Below are 21,919 nucleotides of genomic sequence, written 5' to 3'. Positions count from 1 at the left end.
GCAGCATCATCATCAGCTTGAGGAATGTCGGAGGCTCGAATGGCTAGAGGATAGTAGACACTCTTTGCTTTCCAAAGAGTAGAAGAAGCATCAACCCCAGCTTAGGAAAGTGCCTCATTCCACACTTGGAGGCAGTAATGTCTGCATACCTCAGGAACCTGAGCCTTGAAGGTTTATGTGATCTCTTTCACTCCGATCTCATAACCTTCCTGTTCAGCTCGGTCTTTTGCATTCTCGGCCTCTTCTCTTGCCTTTTCGGCCTCTTCTTTTTCTTGAAGGGCTTTCTCTTTGCTTTTGATGGCCTCCTCTTTGACCCTCTCAGATTCCTTCAAATCTTTTTTAAGGTCCTCAATGAGCTTTCGTGCTGCAGCAAGATTCTCATCAGTTTGCCTAAGCAGCAATCGTTGGTCCTCGGTATGTTTGGCAGTTGTTTTGAGAGCAGCTTCCAAACCAGACTTCTCACTCTCTGCCTTGATCAGTTTGGCTGAAACCTCCTGCAGTTTTTTCTTCTGTAGGTCCAAGATCCTTTGGGCAGTCTCGCGCCTTGATTCCTTGGCCCTCAAAGATTTGTAGGAATTGATGGCGATCTCCTCTACCCTATGGGCAGATTGAACAACCTATGAACGAGAAGACAACAAATGCAAAAAAGACACAAAGTTATAAAGTTTTATGAAATGACAGGAATAAAAAATGGGCAAGGTTTAGAAAAGATACTTACCATGCCAAGTTCCTTCTTTAGAATCATAAAGACATTGTGGTCTCTTTTTTTTCTGACTTCATCCATGTCCTCGGGGAGCAGCAAAGCTTGCTCTAATGCATCTGCTGCGTATGCAGCAATCCCCTTATCAGAATTTCTAATGGATGCGTCAACAGTAATGGCACGGTCATCCATAGTCATATCAGGGAGCCAAAGTGGAGCATGTACGGCCACGTGAGATTCGGCCCATTTATCTGACCTCATCTGCACGATGCGGGCCTACTTTCCACCTTTTTCAATCTCAGGCTCTTTAGGAAGAGAGCCCTTTCCTACCTCCATCACCTCTTTTCCTTTTTGCTGATCCTGTTTTCTTTTAAGGTCAGCCGGATTGGTACGCTGAGGTTGGGAAGGAGGAGGAGGGAGCCTAGATTCAGGGCCTTTTTCAGCACCTTTATCTTGGACCCTAGGGCGAAGTTCCTTATGAGGATCTTGCGACCCCGCTTGAGCCTCGAGTACATCTTTTAAACTCAGCTTGGCTTTACCCTGGATACCCATATCGTCGGACTGTTGAATAAATTCTTGTAAGACTTGAAAGGATGTGCCGAGGGTAGAAATTTGATCTTCGGGAGAGTGGGGTTGATTAAAAACCTCGAACTCGTCCTCGGAATTAGATACTTCGACAATCTCTTCTTCTTCCTTTATGCTAGGCTGAGAAGAGGTTGCTTCACCAAGTATTTTTTGTGTTGAAATATGGACTAAGGGAATCCCAACCAGAACGGGTTGTGGGGGTTGTATGGGTTGGGTAAACATAGTACCTTGAGGAATAGGGACCCCCTCGGGCAGCAGGAAACCTTCAACGACAACGCTGATCCGGGAAGACGGGGGTCCTTGGCTTTGATCACACACTTCGGCGCCTGGAAAGCTTTGGAAATGGGATCGTAGCCAAGGATGAGATGAGCCACTCGGAGTTGATCGTCTGAATGCACGAAAACTTCGGCTTGTAAAATTCTGTCCAATTGCCCAAAATCGACAAGGAAAGGGTGACGATCCGCTGCGTGTGAATCTGCAAAATTGTCCGAAAGAAAACAAGGTAAGAATAAATAAAAAGATAAAAGGGGTGGTTTTTAAGGGTTTTAAATAAAATCCAAAACTTCACCTGGGGTCCCCTCCCTTGTCGGACAGGGTAAGCCGTCGTGCCAATCTCCTGATATGATCAGGAAGTCATTTTTTAGACCCTTATTGGATTCGGGCAGACACTGAATTAACCTAACTGCTGGATGTCTAGATTTTAGGTAATATTCATTTTTATTTGTTAGGTAATGGAAGTTATAAACCCAGTTCACATCGTGATGAGTGAGCCCTAGGTTCATCTTCTCATTTAAGGCATCTATAGAACCTAGGATCCTAAAGACATTTGGGGCGCACTGGGTAGGAGCTAATTTAAAGGCCCTAAGATAATCTCTAGTCACAGTCCCCATTGGGATTCTCATTCCTCCTTCGATGAATGCAATCATCGGGATTACTACCTCCCCCGTTTTTCTTTTTACAAAATACTCCTCTTCGTTACAGTACCTAATAGATACTCTCGAGCGAATTCGGTATTTAGCCTTAAATTGCTCTATTTTTTCGTTTGAATCCACCAGGGATGCAAATCTACCCATTTTTGAAAAAAAGGGGTGTAAAGAAACTAAATAGACTAAGCCGAGGACAACGGAGTACAGAGAAAAAGAAAAAGAAAGGAAGAAAAACAAAAAGAACAAGAGCTGATAAGAAATGGAGAGAGTATGGGAGAACTTACTTTAAGAAAAAGAAGAAGGCACGGTCACCTCGGACAGGGTATTTGGTAAAAAGAGAAAGCACGTGGAGATGGCAAAATATGGCAGGTACGTTATAGGAGCATTGAAGTGTGTGAGAGGATTTGAAAGAAATTAGTATTTATATATCAATAGGAATTATGAAGCGGGAGAATTCCCGCCTCAGCCCAAGAGCAATTCTCAACCGTTGGATATATGTCACATCGCTGAATGTGGGGAACATAGAGACTCCAAAATTTAATTCAGGGATGCTTCGCATGCCGAAGCATCGGGAACATGCGATGGGTAGTTCAAAGGTCATTGTCCCTATCAGCAATATTACCAGAAATCCGCAGGATAAAAGGAGATTTAAGTCGAGATCCTCTTTTCATCCCGAGTTGAAGAAATAAGAATCTCGAGGGGCTATTGTAGGGACATTGGGCCCAGTAATTTATAAAGGATGGCCCAAAAAATCTCTTGGTCTAAAAACCCAATCCGAGGACATCAAATGAGCTAGGGGTATATGAATGTACCTTGTAAAGAAAAGGCTAGGTGAAGATGTGATAATGTGTGGACAAATTATGTTCGAGGAAAGCTTTGTCCTCAGATAGTAAAGCTGAGGTCATAGGAAGAGAGGTTTAATATCCCCAGAGTATGTTATCAAAATTCCTATGGCTACGGGAAGACACGGTACACGTGGAGGACAATAGGAAGGGCAGTGGGATATCTAAGGTAAAATTGCTACCACTGCCCATACATTAAAGACTCTGCAATTGATATACTGACTACATTAATGGATAAATGAGACCTAAACATAAGGTTTGGAACTTGGTCCTTAATCCTAGAGGACTTTAGGGAAATTGGATAGGACAAGTATCTAAAACCAGCATTATAATCATGAGGTGGAAGATGAGAATATGAGGGAGAAGAAGTATAAATAAGTGAAAAGACCTTCGGAAGAAGGGGGGCTTTTCTTTGAGAAGAGAAAGAATTGTCTCAACCATTGTAATCGACCTTAAGAAGCAAGATTATAAATTATCCTCAGATTGTGTCCGAGGAGGAGCTTTCATTCATATCATTTCATATAACTCTTTATTTGTGCCATTGGGCCCAAAGCCTTTTTCTTTCTTTGTTGTTTAAACCACCTTCAAAATCTAAATATCAAGCCCACTCTCTACAAATTTATTGTAAAAAGGCCTTTTAAGTCCTTTCCCTTTGGATTGTGGATCGGGAGTTCGAACTGTGTCCTTACAGGAGATATTCCACTACAATTTGTTTATAATTTTCAAGCTAATTTAGCCATCATTTCTTAATAAAAGCAAGTCACGTTTATCCAAAAAAAAATTATAGGATTTAAAATATAATTTTATGGATATTTGAATCGTGAAGCTTCCATAGGAAAAAATTATGAAGGGTCGGTTGACTTAAATCCATTTGCAGATGAATAGGTAAACCTTAAGAGTATGTTTAGTACACTGAATATGAATTATGACAAGAATTGTAATATTTTTTACTAGTAATAAAATGTGTTGTAATGTAATAACTAAACTTATTCATTAGTTTGATTGTGAGTTATAACCTTAGAATGACACTTAACATTTATTTTAGAAAACATCTTACTCATACAATTATATCTCCTTAAAAATTGTTTTTTTTTAATTTAAGAGAGATATGTGTTATTTTTTATTATTTTTTATTTTTATAATTGTTAGATGTATATGGAAAGTTTGTTTATTTGGAAATATATTATGTTTTGAAATTATTGTATTAACTAAGAAATAACTAATACAACATTTTTAAAGAGGAATAATTATATATCATTTTAAAGAATAGTTATTCATAAGAATAACTATTATATTACAGCGTCTATTACAATATAATAAACATGCCCTAAGTTTATTTGGTACCAATACTATTTCGGAAATTGAAGACAGGAAGGAGGTTTAATTGGTCTTTTAACAAATATTACAAAAATATTTGGCTTTTTGGTCTCAAAGTGGCGGCCTCTGATGACCGACCAAACCGCCCATTCTATGTGGCCAAACATAAAGACTCTGTCTTTAGCCGATCATGACATTTCTCCTTTCTTTTTTTGGTACTAATTTTTTGGTACGACTTTCAAGAATGAATATATTTTTTTCGCATTTGCCTATCTACCTCCTGGTCCAAAAATATATACAATTGTATCCCTTGTTTAATTAAACCAAACGATGATATACTTCTATGCAGGTCTAAGAATTTGAGTACGCAAATTGGATATATGAATTGTCCAAATGTGTTACATGATGTTTGGTTACATTCTCTGTGTTTTTATTTTATATATATAATTTTTTTTAGAGTCTAATTTATAAGTAGATAAAACAATTTATTTTTATTTTTGTAAAAGTAGATAAAGAAATTTGAAAATTAACATGAAAGTAACCCTATTTTTTAGGTAATGTTTTAGTAAGAGTTAGAGTTGTATTTTTACCGGATTGTCATTTAGTTTTGTCTCCACTTAAACATAGGGGTGTAGAGGTATTTTAGAACCGTGAAAATGAGGAATCCAAATAGGAGAAACCCCTTAAATGATAGTATAGATAAATAGATATAAACATGATTAGAAATAATGACAACAGGTTAGTTTTTGGATGAAAAAACCAAAAATTTCAAATCCAACCTTCTTGATATTTTAAATACCATATACACTCACCAAATCTTATTAAAATTTTAGAAATTCTATCTCAAATCCATTCCATTTATATGTTAAAAATAAAGACTCAAATTCATCTCAAACACATTCATTTATCTTACCATGAGTCAGGCAAAATGAGTTGGATTATGGCAGATTAGTGGAGTTTTTTTTTTTTTGAATAATTCAATATTTACATTAGGGAGGAGATATTTAAATCATTGACCTTTTTGTTAGAAACACTATGAAATGCTAGTTGAGCTAAAACCCACCCTGGCTCAAGTTAACTCAAAATTGAATATTTAAAATATCGTTTGACAAAATCAAAGTATTAATAAGCACTTTTTATTCTAAATCAAACAATATTTTGAGAGAGAATGAGATGCACACTTGCTTTTACTATAGAAACTCTAGTATTTTGAGGTAAGGAAAATTAATAATCAAGACAAATTAGAGTATTTAAGCTATAAAAAGTAAAATATCTCCAAATCCTACTAAGTTTAGAAATGTGAACTTAAACTTAGCCCATATTCATTTATACTATTAAGCCATTATTTTTCTGGTCAACTCGGTGAGAATCAACTAAACACAACTCATTACCATCCTAAGCATTATGGAACACGGATGAAGTTCTTTTTTATTTTTTATTTTTGAGAATCAATATGGATGAAGTTTTCCACAACTTAGAGATCAAGATCCTCACTGTTCAAAATTTATTAATTAGTGCTAGTTCATGAGTTGGTTAAGGAATATCAGTATAAATATAGACGAGTAGATACGAATATACATCTTAACCAACAAGATCAAGTATAAAGTAAACTAAACGTACAAGGAAAAAGCAACAAAACGTGCAAGGAAAAAGAAACTTTAACAAGAGTACGAGGGAAAAAGAAAAGAAAGTTGGGTTTTACATACTGCGCATTCTTCAAAGTTTAGAAAAAATATGCTAATTTCACCTAAGCTATAATTTAGCATAGTTATTCTTCCTACCACATCACCTATTAAAATAGGAAAAATCTCTCATGCGCTAGGCGCATGAGACCAACCTCTCATAGGCAGGTGGACCTCAACTATACTTTAGCACAATTATTCTACCTACCACATCACCTATTAAAATAGGAAAAATCTCTCATGCACCAACCTCTCACAGGCAGGTAGACCTCAACTATAATTTAGCATAGTTATTCTACCTACCACATCTTGTAAGAGACTGGTTTCATACATTTAGCACATGAGATACTAGCTCATTAAAATAACTTAAAAATTTCCTAACTTTCATTTAAATACAAAAAACAAAAAACACAACCTCTCCCACAAGTAGCATCCCACCCACCCACTCACCCACAACCGCTATAACCACCCATTGAAACCCACCACCGCCTAACCCACCCACTGCCTAGCCCACCCACTGCCTAGCCCACCAATTCGAACCCATCAATCAGAACCCGCCCCACCACCAAACTCACCCATCCAAACCACCCATCAACCCACAAGAAAAAAAAAATCACCAGAAGAGAGATATCTGGAAGGCATGGCTAGGTGGAGGCATGGTGGCGAGATCGGATGTGGGCGAATATTGGCAGCTTGTGAGAGAGAGAGAGCCTTAGATAGAGAGAGAAGAGAAAGAAGGGTTGAGAGAGAGAGAGAGAGAGAGAGAGAGAGAGAGAATTAAAAAGTAATATTTTTTTACCATATGTGTCCGTACCGTTCCAAATTTGGAACATACTATTCGTTTATGCTAAATTCTTTAGCATTTAGAATATTTTATGTGAGAGATTTTTGGTGTGAAAGGATATTTAAGGAATTCTATTCGGTAAATTGCAAATTACACTTTTAAAGTTTGGAGGTATTTGAATTTTACACCCTAAAGTTTTAGAATTTAGATTTTACCCTCTAAAAGTTTAGAGTGTTTGGATTTTACAACCTAACATTTCAAAATTTGGATTTTACCCCCTAAATTTTAGGATTATTTGGATTTTACTCTTCAAAATTTGGAGATATTTGGATTTTACACCTTGAAATTTCAGAATTTGGAGGTAAAAAATCCAAACACCCTTGAACTTTAAGGGTAAAATCTAAATTCTAAAATGTCAGGATGTAAAATTCAAACACTCCCAAGCTTTAGGTGGTAAAATTCAAATTTTAAAATTTTAGAGTGTAAAATCCAAACACCCCCAAATTTTGAGGATGTAATTTGCGATTTACCCTATAGAATTCCTTAAACATCCTTTCACGCAAGTTTCCATAGTGAATGTTTTTTTTTGTGGAAGATTCTCATATTGAATCTTATTTGCTTAATTCTTAGTAGTTCCAATAAAATAAAGTATACCTTGTTTATAAGTTATGAGGAGAGAAATAACTAGGTATTGATTTCGAAAATAAGTATTCTTTAATTGTGGCAATTTTTTTTTTTTTTTTTGCAAAACAACTTTTTAGTCTCTATATTTTGACCATGTTTTTAATTTGATTTTGAATTTTTCACAGATTTCATTTTGGTACTTACATATTTAAACCTGTTGTCATTTTTAGTTCATGTTGTCATCTTACTTGTAGAAAAGACCTAATATTTTTTGAGCGAAAGACGATAGAATTTCATTAATAAATAATAGTGTACAGGTATAACTAGATAACTCTAGTGTTAGGGGACAGCAACAAGAGGCAAAACTGTGTTGTCCCATGGAATTAAAATGGCCAAATACAAAAAGCACAGTGGTAGGAAGTTATTCCAACACACGTTGCGCTGCATTTAGGCGCTAATACTCCTCTAGTAGGCCCATTGCGCTATCAAAAATATACTTCGGGTGTACCTGTGTCTGCTCAAAATAGAATCTATTCCTGGCATTCCATATCATCCAAGCGTGATTGCCCATTTCCCCAACTCAGATGAGCAAAGTTTTTGCTGTAACATTTTGAACAGAAGGAAGAAGTCACCTGCTTCGTTGCTGCACTTTTGGATTGAACCTTTAAACAGAGCCCAGACATTTCGCGCAAGTGGGCATTCCCACAACACATGACTTGTTGTCTCACTATGGTGGTAGCACAGCTCGCATCGTTCTTAGTTGCTAATCCGTTTTTTGTGGAGGTTCTCCCTTGTAGGTAAGCATTCTAAACATGCCCTCCACAGAAAGGTATGGACCTTTGGTGGCACATTCAGCTTCTATATCCTCCTCCAAGTGGACCTGTGTGCATGAGCAGATGAATGTTCAGCCTGGTTTGGATGTTTTAAACGAAGAGCAACCTGATACGCCGAGCGGACCGTAAACCCTTGTGCTTTGTTTTCCTTCCAAATCAGCTGATCTTGGGAATTCTGTTGAGTAAGAGGCAGCGCTAAAATGGTCTCACATGTTCGCCTATCAAAGGTAGCAAATAGCTTACCCCTATCCCATTGCCGAGTGTCTTTGTCAATTAAATCAACCACCTTCATATCCTCTGAGGGTGTATTCAAGAAAACTAGTGGGTAAGGTAGCCAAGAGTGAGATGCCACGGAATTGTTTCTGCCATCTCCAATTGTCCACCTGGACCCTGCCAGAATAATATCCCTTATTGCTAATAATGAACGCCACACAAATGAAGGGTTATTGCCCAACTCAGCCTCCAAGAATGAAGTATTCGGGAAGTACCTTGCTCTATATACTCTAAAAACAACGACCCATTATTATGAAAAGACCTAATATATAAAACCTAATTATTTCTAGCCATTTAGACATTTTTTGTAAGTGAGATGACATCAATGACAAATTGAAATATAACCAAAATATAGGAACCAAAAAAGGGTTTTTACATTTCTTTTTTCCCCTTTAATTTGGTTCAAGGCTGTAGCATTAGTGTGTGTTTGGCTCCAGCTTAAAAAACCAGCTTATTTTACTATTTAGCTTATTTTTGGTACTATTCATGAGTCTCACTGCATTTTTTAGTACTATTCATGGGTTCTATTGTACTATTTCAGCTAACTTTTACATTTATCTACAGTACTTTTAGCAAAAAAATTTCAATTTCAGCAAAATAAACGAATCCCAAATAGACTTTTAGTCACTCTAAAATTCCCTATTATATTACTTAATATTTTTCTTTGAAGACAACTTCAACACATTTTAATGTGTATTTACTATTTAGATTAGGTTTTTTTCTTAATTTTATTGAAATATTTGTTTATGTACAATTTTTTAAAATCTTAATATTTTTAGATACAAGTGTATTTTTGTCTACTTTCAACAAATAAACAAATAAAATTTTCGATAAAAAGGTAATGGAGAGCAGGCAGTCTATTAGAAAGAGAGGTACATAGAATAAACATTTGAGTTCCACCTTGAGAACCCTTTAAGAAAAATTTGCAACTAGTTTGATATCACTTATCAGAAGGAACATAGAAGAGAAAACTTTGATTAAAATGAAAATTTACATAAATACTAAAATTTTAGGGAATAAGTGGAAATAACCTAAAACATTGGCCTTTTTTTATTAAAAAAAAAAAATCAAAGGGCCCGGATCAGAATGTTTGGACCTTTCAACTCTCAACAAAACATCGCCGGCCAAACAACATTTGACTAGTTGTTTTACACTCTTCCTTTTTTAGTCAAAGTGGTTGATTTTATTTTATTTTTGGCTGAATGGTCCAAGTGGTTTTAGAAACAAGCACCGAAGCAAACCACCCACTCTTTCAAATAATAAATTAATTGGTTATTGCTCTAAATATTTATGTCATATTTGACACACCAACTCAAACACATATTTTTAGTTTTTAAACAATATTATACATATTTTTACCTATATATATTTTCACACATCATTCTAAAAAAACATATTTTCACACATATTTTTAAATACAGATTTTTAATTTTTAAGTATATGTACCAAACACTCTTAGAGAGACCAAAATGAAGTCCTCAAATAAATAAATAAACTTTGACTTTGTATTTCTCGTAATGATAATGGATTAAAAAGTTTTCTCATTGCTGATTTATTAGAAGTTTGAACACTGCTTCTATCTTCGTAGTGCAAAGCACAGTTATTCTGATCAGCGATCAGTACTACTTCTATTTATTTTCTTGACAAAAAAAAAAACTGGTAGGTGTTTCTTGAAAAACAAAATCCTGGCACCTGTGGCAGCGTGTATAAGATTCCTTTTGCAGAATAATGGAACCCATGACATAGGCGGTGGGACCCAATCAAGAGAGAGGCCGGGATTTTCAATTAGATGGATCAATTGGGATTGGGATTGGGATTGGGATTCCGAGCAATACCTACAATATTGCACTTGGTCCAATTTACTAACTTTGTCTCACAAAGTTTTTTTATTTTTTATTTTTTCAATTTTTACTTTTTACTGCTCATAAATTTTTTCTTAACTTTTTTTAATAAATAGTTGAAATTAAAAGTTACTTTTTAAAACTATCAATCTCAACTATTCATAATAATTGCATCAGATGCAATACTTTGAACTCAGACGGTTTATTAGTCTAATACTCCAACTCATAAATAATGCTAGCCTTGAGTTGTGGGATTTAAGTTGTGAGATTTTATTTTACGAATTTCCCTTTAATTGAAAACTTGTAAGTGAGCATGCAGAGAACATTTTGGATATTCAAAACGTAAAATCCACGACTTGTGAGCTATCCAAAACTTAGAATCCATAGCTTGGAAGCCAACTTAGAAGTCCTTCTTAGATATCCAAGACTTAGAGTTCCCAGCTTGAAAACTTAAAAAAAAAAAAAAAAAAAACTTAAATTCCACTGCTTGAAAACTATATAAATAGTGGTTTAGATTTTAGGATATCCAAAATTTAGAGTCCATGGCTTGAAATCCATCCAAAACTTAAAAGTCCACGCCTTAGAGGCCAGCTTAGAAGCTCTTCTTAGATATCCAAGATTTAGAGTTACAACTTGAAAGCCCTTTAAATAATGTTATAAATTTTAGGAAATCCAAAACTTAGAGTTCATGGCTTGAAAGCCATCCAAACCTTAGAGTCCACTACCCTTTTTATATATCCAAGACATAAAATACACATCTTGAAAGCCCCTTTAGTTGCAGCATAGATAGTGGATTATAAAATAAATAAATACATTGGTGACCAAGCATATATTGTAAGTTTCTTTAAAAAAAAACGTATCTCCTCTCTCCTTGTGTGTCATGTGTGTTACAAATACTTAGTATTTTAAAAAAATTGTTTTTTTTACTCTTAGGTTTTTTTTGTTTTTTTTTTTTTTTTTATTTTAATAAAACAAACAGTAAAATTAGAATCCATTTAGTTGGCTAGGGGAAAAAAAAGCTTAAAAGAAAAATCCCATATTTAGGGCTTATGGTAAATTATTGGTTTAACCAATGACCATTATTGGTTTAGCTTACTTTCTACCATTTTTAATGGAAATGTCTTGAATTTAAATCCCCCTACTCCATTGAAGATGACTTAAAACTTAAAAAAATAAATAAATAATTCTTCCTACTTGAAACATTAACCTTGTTTAAGAAAGGATCCAAAAACTAAAGAAGAAATTCCAAGACCATTAATTTGGACTATTATTTGTATTAATTTATGGCATAAAAAATTATTGGTCTAAGCCCGTTACCTAATTCATCGAGTAAAGTTTTTCTACAAACTAATTTAGAGAGAAACTCTTCAAACTTCTCATATATCTCTTTTTTTGGGTGTGAATTTTGAAAATCTAACCGTTAAATTTCATATTCCTTATGTTCTTAACATGCATATCAAATTTCGTTCAAATATGATGTTATTTACTATTTAATCGATAAAATATTTTTTATACACATATCAGATTTGGGTGTTTGGCATTTATGGTTGCACAGAAATGCTTACATCTTCAGGAAGGGAATTGTTGACGATGAATTCTATATGCAATGCAGACCGAAAGCAGCAGAATTTTTTTCCATAGCAGTAGAGGGTAAGGTGCTGGCCGAGAAGCATCTATAGGTAATCTCGTGGCAAAAGCCACTAGCTGGTTGGGCGAAGTTAAATACTGATGGATCAGCCTGTGGCAGCGCTGGGGGGGGGGGGGGGGAGGAATATTGAGGAACGAACATGGAAACTAGATCAACGGATTTGCTAGAAATTGTGGGAAGGTGAATAGTGTAATGGCTGAGCTATGGGCTTTTCGGGATGGGTTACACATGGCAGCAATGAAAAAAAACATAATCTTATTGTTGAACTTGATGTTGTTGCTGTTGTTCAACTGATGAAAAACTCTATTGTTAACTTATCTCTTGGACCCTTGCTTACTGATTGTAGGCTCCTCTTGAGGAAGTTCCCAAATCTGCGAGTTGAACATGCGTATAGGGAAGCAAATCAGTATGCGGATGCCTTAGCCCGTATTGGTAGTAATAGCGATGTCCCTTTCATTTTGTTTGCCCATCCATCGCTTGTGGTGGATCGGCTTTGCACCCTGGACATAGAAGGGGCCTTTTGTAATAGACTGATTTCGTTTTAATGCATTTAACCTCCTTTACAAAAAAAAAAAAAAAAAAAAAACCCTTAAATTTTACCATCTGTCCAATGACATAGTAATTGATCTTTAATTCTCCTGAAATTTTGCAGGCATGAAGAAAATAATGAGAAAATGTAATCCAATGGTTAGATTTTCAAAATTCACACTCAATATAAAAATATATTAGGAGTTTGAAGCGTTTCTCTCCAAACTAGTTTAAAGAAAAATTTTGTTTTCATCCCCCCAAAGGCCACTCACGAACAATTTCAACTAATTTGCCTTATGAAACCCTACAAACTCAAGTAGGATAGCTAGGTTATATCAAATTGGCCCCATTAGAGTTGTGACCACCTCTAGCAACAGAGAGAGAGAGAGAGAGAGAGAGAGAGAGATTTGTTTTTTTGTTGTCTAAGATTTTTTTTTTAAATATAATTTTTTCCATGTCATTATTTTAATATATGTTTTTAAATTAATTTTATTTTCTATAAGAAATTCCCTATAAAACCTCTTATATTTATACACTCGATTAGAATTTAATATAAGAGGTTTTATAAATGTAAGAGGTTTTATAGGGAATTTCTTATAGAATTTAAATTAATTAAAAAATATATATTAAAAATAATGACATGGAAAAATGTGTATTTAAAAAAAATTCTTTGACAACAATATTTTTTAAAAAATGTATATTTTTCCTCTTTGATTTTACATTAGGATTCCAGTCTTAGAAATTCCTATCTTGATATGAAACATTTAATTACTAAATGTAAAATATTAATCAAAGTTAAATTAAAATTCCAATCCCTAACCATGGTGGATCCAAGGAGGGTCAAGAGGGGTTAACTCCCCCCCCCCCCTTCGCCCCAAAAAAATTGAAGCTTTATTTTTAGAAAAAAAATTGAAACTTAAGCATATGTTATAAGAAAATGTTAGCGTCACAAATTATTTTACAAATTTTTCTACAAATTATTAATGTGATGAGTAGTTTTTGGGGAGTAAAATAGTTGTATCAGTGATGGGTCCAGATGATAACTATTAAGAATTTGCCATATTAACAATTTGTAAAAATTTTGTAAAACATTTGTGTCTGAAACATTACTCACACATGTAGATCTTCACAAAAAAAAAAAAAATTACACATATAGATTGAAATAAAAGTTTCTGCATTTCTTGGAGGCATTTTTTTATTGATATATTAATTTTCTATGATGATGATAAGGTTTAAAAAAAATGGAAATAAAAAATATTATTATTACTATTATCTTTCAAAACTAATATATAAAAAAAAAAAACTAATAGAACCTTAAATATTTTATATAATAATTTATTCTCCTTCATAAAATTTGTGCAATAAGCAATAGAAGAATTGGGATAATTACATACTAACATAAATTTACATTAGTAAGCTTGGTGTCTATCTAACTATAAAGATCTTATTCACAGGTGAAATTTTGACTTAAAAAAAAAAAAATCAAATTACAACTTTATTTATATGAATAAACCTTAATAGGGAAACAAATGTAATGAATCTGAGATTATATTTTTAGTTTTATTACATTCAAATATCACTTAATATTAACTTGGATATCATTTTGTATCAAGTACTATGTGTGTGTGTGCTTGAACCTAATAATAGGAAATAAATTGTGGCTTGTTGATTTCAATTTTTTAGGTTGGGCTACTAAAGACACCGCATTTTGTACCTGTTAATAAATTTTGGTCCCCAGCTCCAATGAAAAGCTTTACATATGTCAACCAAGGATAATTAAAAAGTTCACAATAGTTTGGAAGTAATTGCAACTCAAAAATGCTTAAACCGCTTTGAAATTGATACTGAAAAATGACCCTTGCTCACTGTTTTGACCATAAATTTTGATGTACAAAGAATATTTGAGTGAGATACGTTTCATTGGAAAGTAGACATATTGGGCCTCAATTTGAATACAAAATTTGCCTAATTTGGAATTATATTGCGTAAGTTATGACCATTTGAAATTGGGCCAACTAGGCAATCCGATTTTCTAGGTTTTAAATTTCATTTTAAGGGCCCAAAACATCATGCTTTGATGTGGGCCGGCTCATAGACCCTTGAGAACGTCCAAAGATCATTAAAAAAAACCCCCAAAACCCTAATTTTAACTTATAAATACTCATCTTATGTCTCCAGTCAAAACCTAGCTAGAGAGAGTGATTTTTTGGCCTCCATATTCTCTAAAACCTTTTTTTCTCTTTTCAAAACCCTAGGGCAGAACCTTAAAACGTTTTTTTACAAAATTAAAACATTTCTTTAGTTAGTTCTAAGGCAGAAAATTTGCTTTCAAAATTTTTTTCTAAAACCTTGTGTTCTTGAGTTGTGATTACTAATTATTGTTGTGTTCTTTGATTATTGTTGTCTTTTCCATCTAATATTTATATTGTAGGCACTGAGGTGGAAGTTATAACAATCTAAAATCTGTTATTTTAAAGTAAGGTGAGTATCTTTTCCATGGTTTTCCACCTTGCTACATATGATTCACATGAGTTCTTGATGCAGTTTCTCTAGTTATTTTATTTGATTTGCTTGTTGATTTTATTATGTTTGATATATTTTAATTTGATTTTAGGTTGTTTATAATCTATTTTAGGTTGTTCTTGTTTTATTATTTTGGTTTCATGTAAAGTTTAACATGCATATTTAGTTTATGTTAGTTTAGTATATTTGTTTTGTTTCATGTTTACTTGTCTATATTGATGTCTTTTTTTTTTTTTTTTATGTTAGTTTAGTGTTTAGGGTTCTAACATGCTTGTTTGATTTTACATGTTATATCTTTGTTTGATTAAATCTCTAAAAATGTAATTTTTCGAATCTGTGTTAAAGGATGTGAATGCATCCATCGAATATGCGTGCGCATGGTCCAACCATGCGTATCCATACTTAAGTATGCATATGCACCTCAAACCTAGATTAGGGCAAAATTCTTGTTTTTGTTTAGTTAGTTATTTGTTCACATGTAAATTGATTATGTTTGACTCTATTTTAGGTTAATTATTTATGTTTAATTATTTACCATTTTTGTTTGAATCTTTTGCCATGTTTGGTTTATTTTATAATCTTTTCTTTTGTGTGATTTAGTTGTTATCTTTTCATTTTTCGATATAATATGTTTGATTGTGTTTTATTTGTTTCCTTTTACATTGTGATTTTTAATATGTTGTGTGTATTATTTCCTTAAGTGCATGATATATGTTTAGGTTAACGATTAATACTTTATTAATAAACTCTTTAATTAAATATGGTCTAGCAACACATAATGGAGGCCATGTGAGAGACCTCGCCTGAAGCGATGCCCCTCAAAAGAGAGAGAGAGAGAGAGAGAGAGAGAGAGAGAGAGAGATTTTTGTGGTGTGCTTTTTAGAGCATCTCTCTTTTTTGGGTAAGTGGTGTGGAGTCGCCACTTATTTTTTATGTACAAAAAATAAGAAAAACTAAATAAAAATACATGACTGAATATTGTTTCGTTTCATTGGTTGAATAAAAAAAGATACAAATTTGAAAATTTGAACTTTACATGGTTTGGGTCCTAGTTACAATCTACCAAAAATACATGACTTTTTGTCTTAGTTACAATCTACCCAAAATAAAAAGTAAAGATAAGCCTAGACCTACTTAACCAAAAAATCTAAATCTGGAGGCTAGGTTACGGAATAGGAAGGTGTAAGACACTTATTCTGCCTAAACAGAGTCTGGTCTTCTAGATTTTTGTGAAAAATGTACCATTTTATGCATGTCATGAATGATATGTTAAACTTGTGAAATAAACTAAATAACACAAAACCATTATGAATGTATCCTTTTTTGTTTAAAAACTTCAGATATGTTTTAATGATTAAAAAAAAAAACTGATTTTGATTTATAAAAAATCAAATCTGTTTTATATGTGTAATAAAAAAAAAAGGTTTTTTGGAGATAAAAAATTTAGATTCTTTTTTTTAAGAGATAAAAAAAATGGTTTTGAGTTTTTGAAAAGATTAGGTATGTTTTTATATTTGAAAAAGATATATATATATATATATATATATTTTTTTTTTTTTTATGTAGAGGATTGTAGGGACACAATTTGCACCTGGACCCAACCATGTGTAGGGTGTAGGCCCAAATAACCTTATACAATGAAATTTGTAGAGCATGGGCTTGAAATCTAAGTTTTATGGATATTGGATAACAAGTATGGTAGGCTAGATCGCCAATACATGCACAATGAAATGAATTTATGACAAAAACTCTCCTCGGACATTAGCCGAGGATGTCTTGTATTGCTCTTTCTTCTCTCTACAATAAATTATAGTTGAAGGTAATGTGTACAGTGTTTTTCTGTTTCTTTTTCCTGATCCCCCACCTTGAATGCCACCCTTTTCCTTTTATATTCTCTTCCTTCGTCCCACCATCTTCCACGTATGGACCAGATCACCAATCCAGATTTTTGTCCCATTCACCGTCTTCATGAAGTCCTCAAACATTAGCTGTAACACTGCCCCCACTGTTCAGAGGTCATTTCCCCATTAATGCTGCTAAAGAGGTAGGTACATAGTCTTTAATGCGGTGGTAGCATCTTTCTCTAAGATATTTCTTATTCACTCATTCTTCCTGTACCCATGTGGAACATATTCTCCCTCATCAAACCCTCTAGAATTCCCTTACATACTCCAGGGTATATGGTACAACATTTACTTCATAGAGCCGAGGAGATCTACCTCCTCGGACCATTTCCACCAACTTCTCTTGTAATAATTTGCTTGTGGGCTTTTATATCCAGTATAGTTATTATCACCAAGACTTCCTCGGACGAGTTAATATCCTCAGACCAAGCCCGAGGCCCACAAACATACTTTGACTCTTCTACCCCCACAAGGATCTCATTCACAAAATAATTTCATGCTACATGACTTAAACAAAACAAACAACAAAACAACAATTAATGATCTCTTTCTTTATTTCAAAAATCTGCATGCATAACAAATAAGATCTGTATCTAAAAAGATACAAAATCTGTTTTTATCTTAAGAAAAATTCAGATCTACATCTAAGAGGATGTAGATCCATTTTATTTATAAAAAAAAAACTAGTTTAGTACATGCAGACTTCTAAAACTAAGAAACTAATTATAGTAACAATAAAAGAATCAAGAGCATATTTTAATAATCTAAACTAACAAATTAGAACATGAATATTTAGAAACAAGAAAGCATGCATCATCATGATTAGAGAAACATGAAGATCAAAAGAGTTAGAAAGCAACCTCTTTCATGAACACTCTTCTACTTGAGAGGATGTTTTAGGGTTCAAATAAATTTATTCAGTTCTCTTTGAAACCAAAAAACCCTAATTCTTATAAAAAATCTCAAAGAGGATCAAAGAATATAAACACTCTTTAAGTCTCAAAATATATGCCTCTTAAAGCGTAAAAAAAAAAGGTGCTAAATTATGAGGTTCAGTCTCTATTTATAGATGCCAAAAATCTCTAAAAATAAAGCACAGACGATTAGGATGTGAATCCGAACTCATCCTTTTGTGAAAAGATCAAAAATGGTGTGTCTTATTGTCACCCGAAGGTCATTGGGCCAAAGCCCAACTAGGTGCAATTCGGCACTCCAAAAGTGCTGAATTAGCTCTTGGAGGCTAAATGTGCTTTCGTGTTCGGGTGCCATTTGGCCTCATTTTCTAGGGTTTTTTTGACCGATCCTTGTATCTAGACGTGTTTTCATCCTCTGTCCATGATTTTGTTTTTATCTCTTTTCTAAAAAATTCAAGCTTTTTAAGAACAATTATCTCGTGGATAAATCCCTCAAAATAAATCTTGATAATGTTCAGATAATCCACAATTTTATTGTTATCCAATCACCCATTTTATTCCTATGCATGCATCCCTATCTTAAACCCTAATTATCAACCAATCACAAAATTATTTAATTAATTTTAATTGTTCAGCCAATCAGAATTAATTTAAATTAATCGTGTGTGGTCGACTCTTCTTAGACACAATGCATATGGACCGTGCAAACTTGATCATGCGATATTTTTTGATCCCATGGTTCGATTTAGAAACCGGACACACCGTTGCAATCGTTAAAATCTCAATATCATTTTTATGATATACAATGTATGTATTGATGCATGCAATGCAAGAACAAATTGATGCATGTGATTCAAAAGACAAATGATGCATGTAATGCAAGAATGATTTTTTTGGTACATGGATGATCACTCTAGTCATCTACCTTGATTAAATCATGGGTGCAAAATCGAGTGTCTACAGGCCGACCCACAAGTCGGGTGGTCTTGGGTGCCTAACACATTCCTAAGCTATACCTAAACTCCAGACCCATAATCTAGTATGCAGGCCCATGTATGTAAGTGATTGGCCCAAAAGGCCTAATATGGTTCCTAAACCTAATCTAGGTGGTGATTTCACTTTTCTCCGCCATGGTCCACTCAGCTAGGGTGTACTCTCCTTTGTGCCCACAACTACATTGACTTAGAGCTTAATTAATGTATGTGGGCTAGTGTGTGTTAAGGTGATGTGGTTTGGACCTGGTACTTTTTGGATTGGACCATGTATTAATCTAGGTTAAAATTGGGCTAAGTCCTTTGGAAAATTTGCTTGAGATTCTACATGAATCATTCAACTAAAACAATCATCCAACCAAAATTAAGAACATATAACCAATCTTGATAACTCCATTTCTTCTCATCATTAACACTGTGTGAAAATGCAAGAAGCAAGATGCAATCTCTTTCAATAGTTCGGCCCAGTTAGAGTAAAGAAAGAGTTAAGAGTTAGTGTTTAGTGTAGGAATGAAATTAAAGAAAAGAAAAGGAGAGGGTAAGTATGTAATTTTACTCTCTTTTTATGTCTCTCTCCTCCCAAAACAAGAAATTATACCAAAAAACAAAAGAAATAAGATCTAAAAGTTAGGGTTTTGCTGTAAAAAAATATGAACAAACATCAATTGCCTCACCATCTTTGCAGGCAACCTCTCTGGCCAAATCCCACTTGAAGTTGGTGATCTTCCATACCTCACAAACCTCAAATTACACAAACTTTCCAATGTCACTGGTCATATCCAACCTGCCATTGTCAAGCTCACACACCTCAACTTTCTTAGACTCAGCTGGCTTAATCTCACTGGCCTAATTCTTGATTTCCTCAGCAAACTCAAAAACCTCACTTTCATTGACTTCTCATTCAATCAACTCTTTGGCTCTATCCCACCCTTACTGTCATAACTTCCAAACCTCAATGGACTTCACTTGGACCGTAACAAACTTAGTGGACCAATCCCCTCCTCTCTTGGTAATTTTCCCCAGGAACCATACCTGTTCCTCTCTCATAACCAACTAACTGGTTCAACCCCATCCTCGTTTGCCCACATGGACTTTGGCTATATTGATTTGTCACGTAACAAACTCGAAGGCAATGCATCTGTGGTTTTCAGATCCAACAAGACCATACAAATTGTGGACTTGTCGAGGAACTTGTAGAAGTTTAACCTATCAAATGTGGTGTTACCCAAGAGTTTGACTTCTTTGGATTTTAAACACAACAAGATCTATGGAGGTCTTCCTGTGGAGTTGACCGGACTAAATTTGCAGTACTTGAATGTGAGTTATAATAGGCTTTGAGGTTAGAATCTAGTGGGTTTTGTGTCCTAGCCAACATTTTGACAACAAACCCTAACTTTTAGATCTTCTTTCTCTTGTTTTTTAGTATAATTTTTTGTTTTAGGAGGAGAGAGACATAAAAAGATAGCAAAATTACATACTTACCCTTATTTTTAATAGAGGTAGGTAACGGAGCCCTAACAGAGGTAATCTCCAGTGGGCAAAGTGTTAAGTTTTACACCACAAGTAGGCAAAGTGCAAATGGACCAAACCACAGGTGAGTTTACTATAATTTCCCCAAAGTTCTTAAAGGTTGAGATTAAAAGGAATATATTAGAATTGTATAAGAATGTATAACCACCATTTTTGCTAACACTTGATAAAGGTTTTGGGGAAAAGAGTGGGGGAACAAAGTGATGATGTCCAGCCTAAGTTACTTAGCAAAAGAATGCAGGTTTCAAGGGAGGATGGTAATACCTGTTTTGAAATTGTGGGGGTTGTGGATCAGCCCCGCCAGTCACAATGAGTTGTCAAGTATGGAATTATCGTGGACTTGGGAACCTATATATAGGAAAGGAGCTTGAAGAACTAGTATGGGCAAAAAATCACTCCATCGTGTTTTTAATCGAGAAATGGGCAGATGAAGCAAGGCTAAAAAATATTAAGCGAGATCTAGACTTTGACAATATGTTCTTTGTTCCAAGAATTAATAGAGGTAGTGGTTTAGATTTGTATTGGCAGAATACGATTGATGTGAATGTAGATAACTTTTCAAAAAATCATATTGATGCCATTATTAATAAGGGGAAGGATGATGATTGGAGATTTACTGGTTTTTATGGGGGAACCTATAACTCATTTGAGACACGAGTCTTGAAGTCTACTTTGTGACCTTAATAATCGGCTGTCTCTTCCATGAATGTGTTTTTTTTGGTGGTTATTCAATATGGGAAAGATTAGATAGAAGTTAACTAATAATGAATTGTTACTCAAATTTGGTGGCACAAGAGTTCACCATTTACACTCCGACAATTTTGATCACTGCCCCTTTGAATTGTGCTGACTGATTTGGAATCTTCACGTTATCAAAAGCCTTTTAGATTTGAGGAAATGTGGCTTTCTAATAAGGGATGTACAGATATAGTTGAGGCAGCATGGAATTCATAAGCTTGATCAGATGTAGCCATCCGAGTTGTTCATAAAATTGAGAAGTGTGGTTAGGAGTTAAAGAAGTGGAGTCAAAAGAATTTATGCAATATCAGAAAATAGTTGAAATTGAAGTGAGAAAAACTTATTCAAGCTGAGATAGAAGCAATGATTTTGTTACTTTTGAGACTTCGCATAGTATGCAGAAACATGATGGAAAGGATGATTTCATGGCTATCAAACTTGATATGAGCAAAAATTATGATAGTGTAGAGTGCTCTTATCTTAAGGTAGTCATGAGAAGAATAGGATTTGGTGAAAAATGGATTAAATTAATGATGGTTTGAGTGAAACTATTTCTTATTTCATTCTTGTTAATGGTAAACCAAAGGGAATGATCATCCAACCTGTGGCATTAGACAAGGGGATCCACTTTCTCCTTTCTTTTTTCTGTTGTGTACTGAAGGTTTACATGGCCTAATCTCTTAAGAGGAAGTTTTGGGTAATTTAAAGGTTTCTCTCTTTGTCGAAATAGTTCTA

At 34.2% G+C, this 21,919-nt stretch overlaps 1 pseudogene; it reads left to right on the top strand.

Moving 5' to 3' along the window:
* Positions 1 to 19,573: 19,573 nt before the first annotated feature.
* Positions 19,574 to 20,254, top strand: LOC142616277 (polygalacturonase inhibitor-like; annotated as a pseudogene).
* The last annotated feature ends 1,665 nt before the right edge of the window (positions 20,255 to 21,919 follow it).

The sequence above is a fragment of the Castanea sativa genome, chromosome 11 (genome assembly GCF_040712315.1).
Source record: "Castanea sativa cultivar Marrone di Chiusa Pesio chromosome 11, ASM4071231v1".
NCBI classification, from domain to species: Eukaryota; Viridiplantae; Streptophyta; class Magnoliopsida; order Fagales; family Fagaceae; genus Castanea; species Castanea sativa.
The sequence above is the reverse complement of the archived record's forward strand: the minus strand, read 5'-3'. Positions and strand labels throughout refer to the sequence as shown.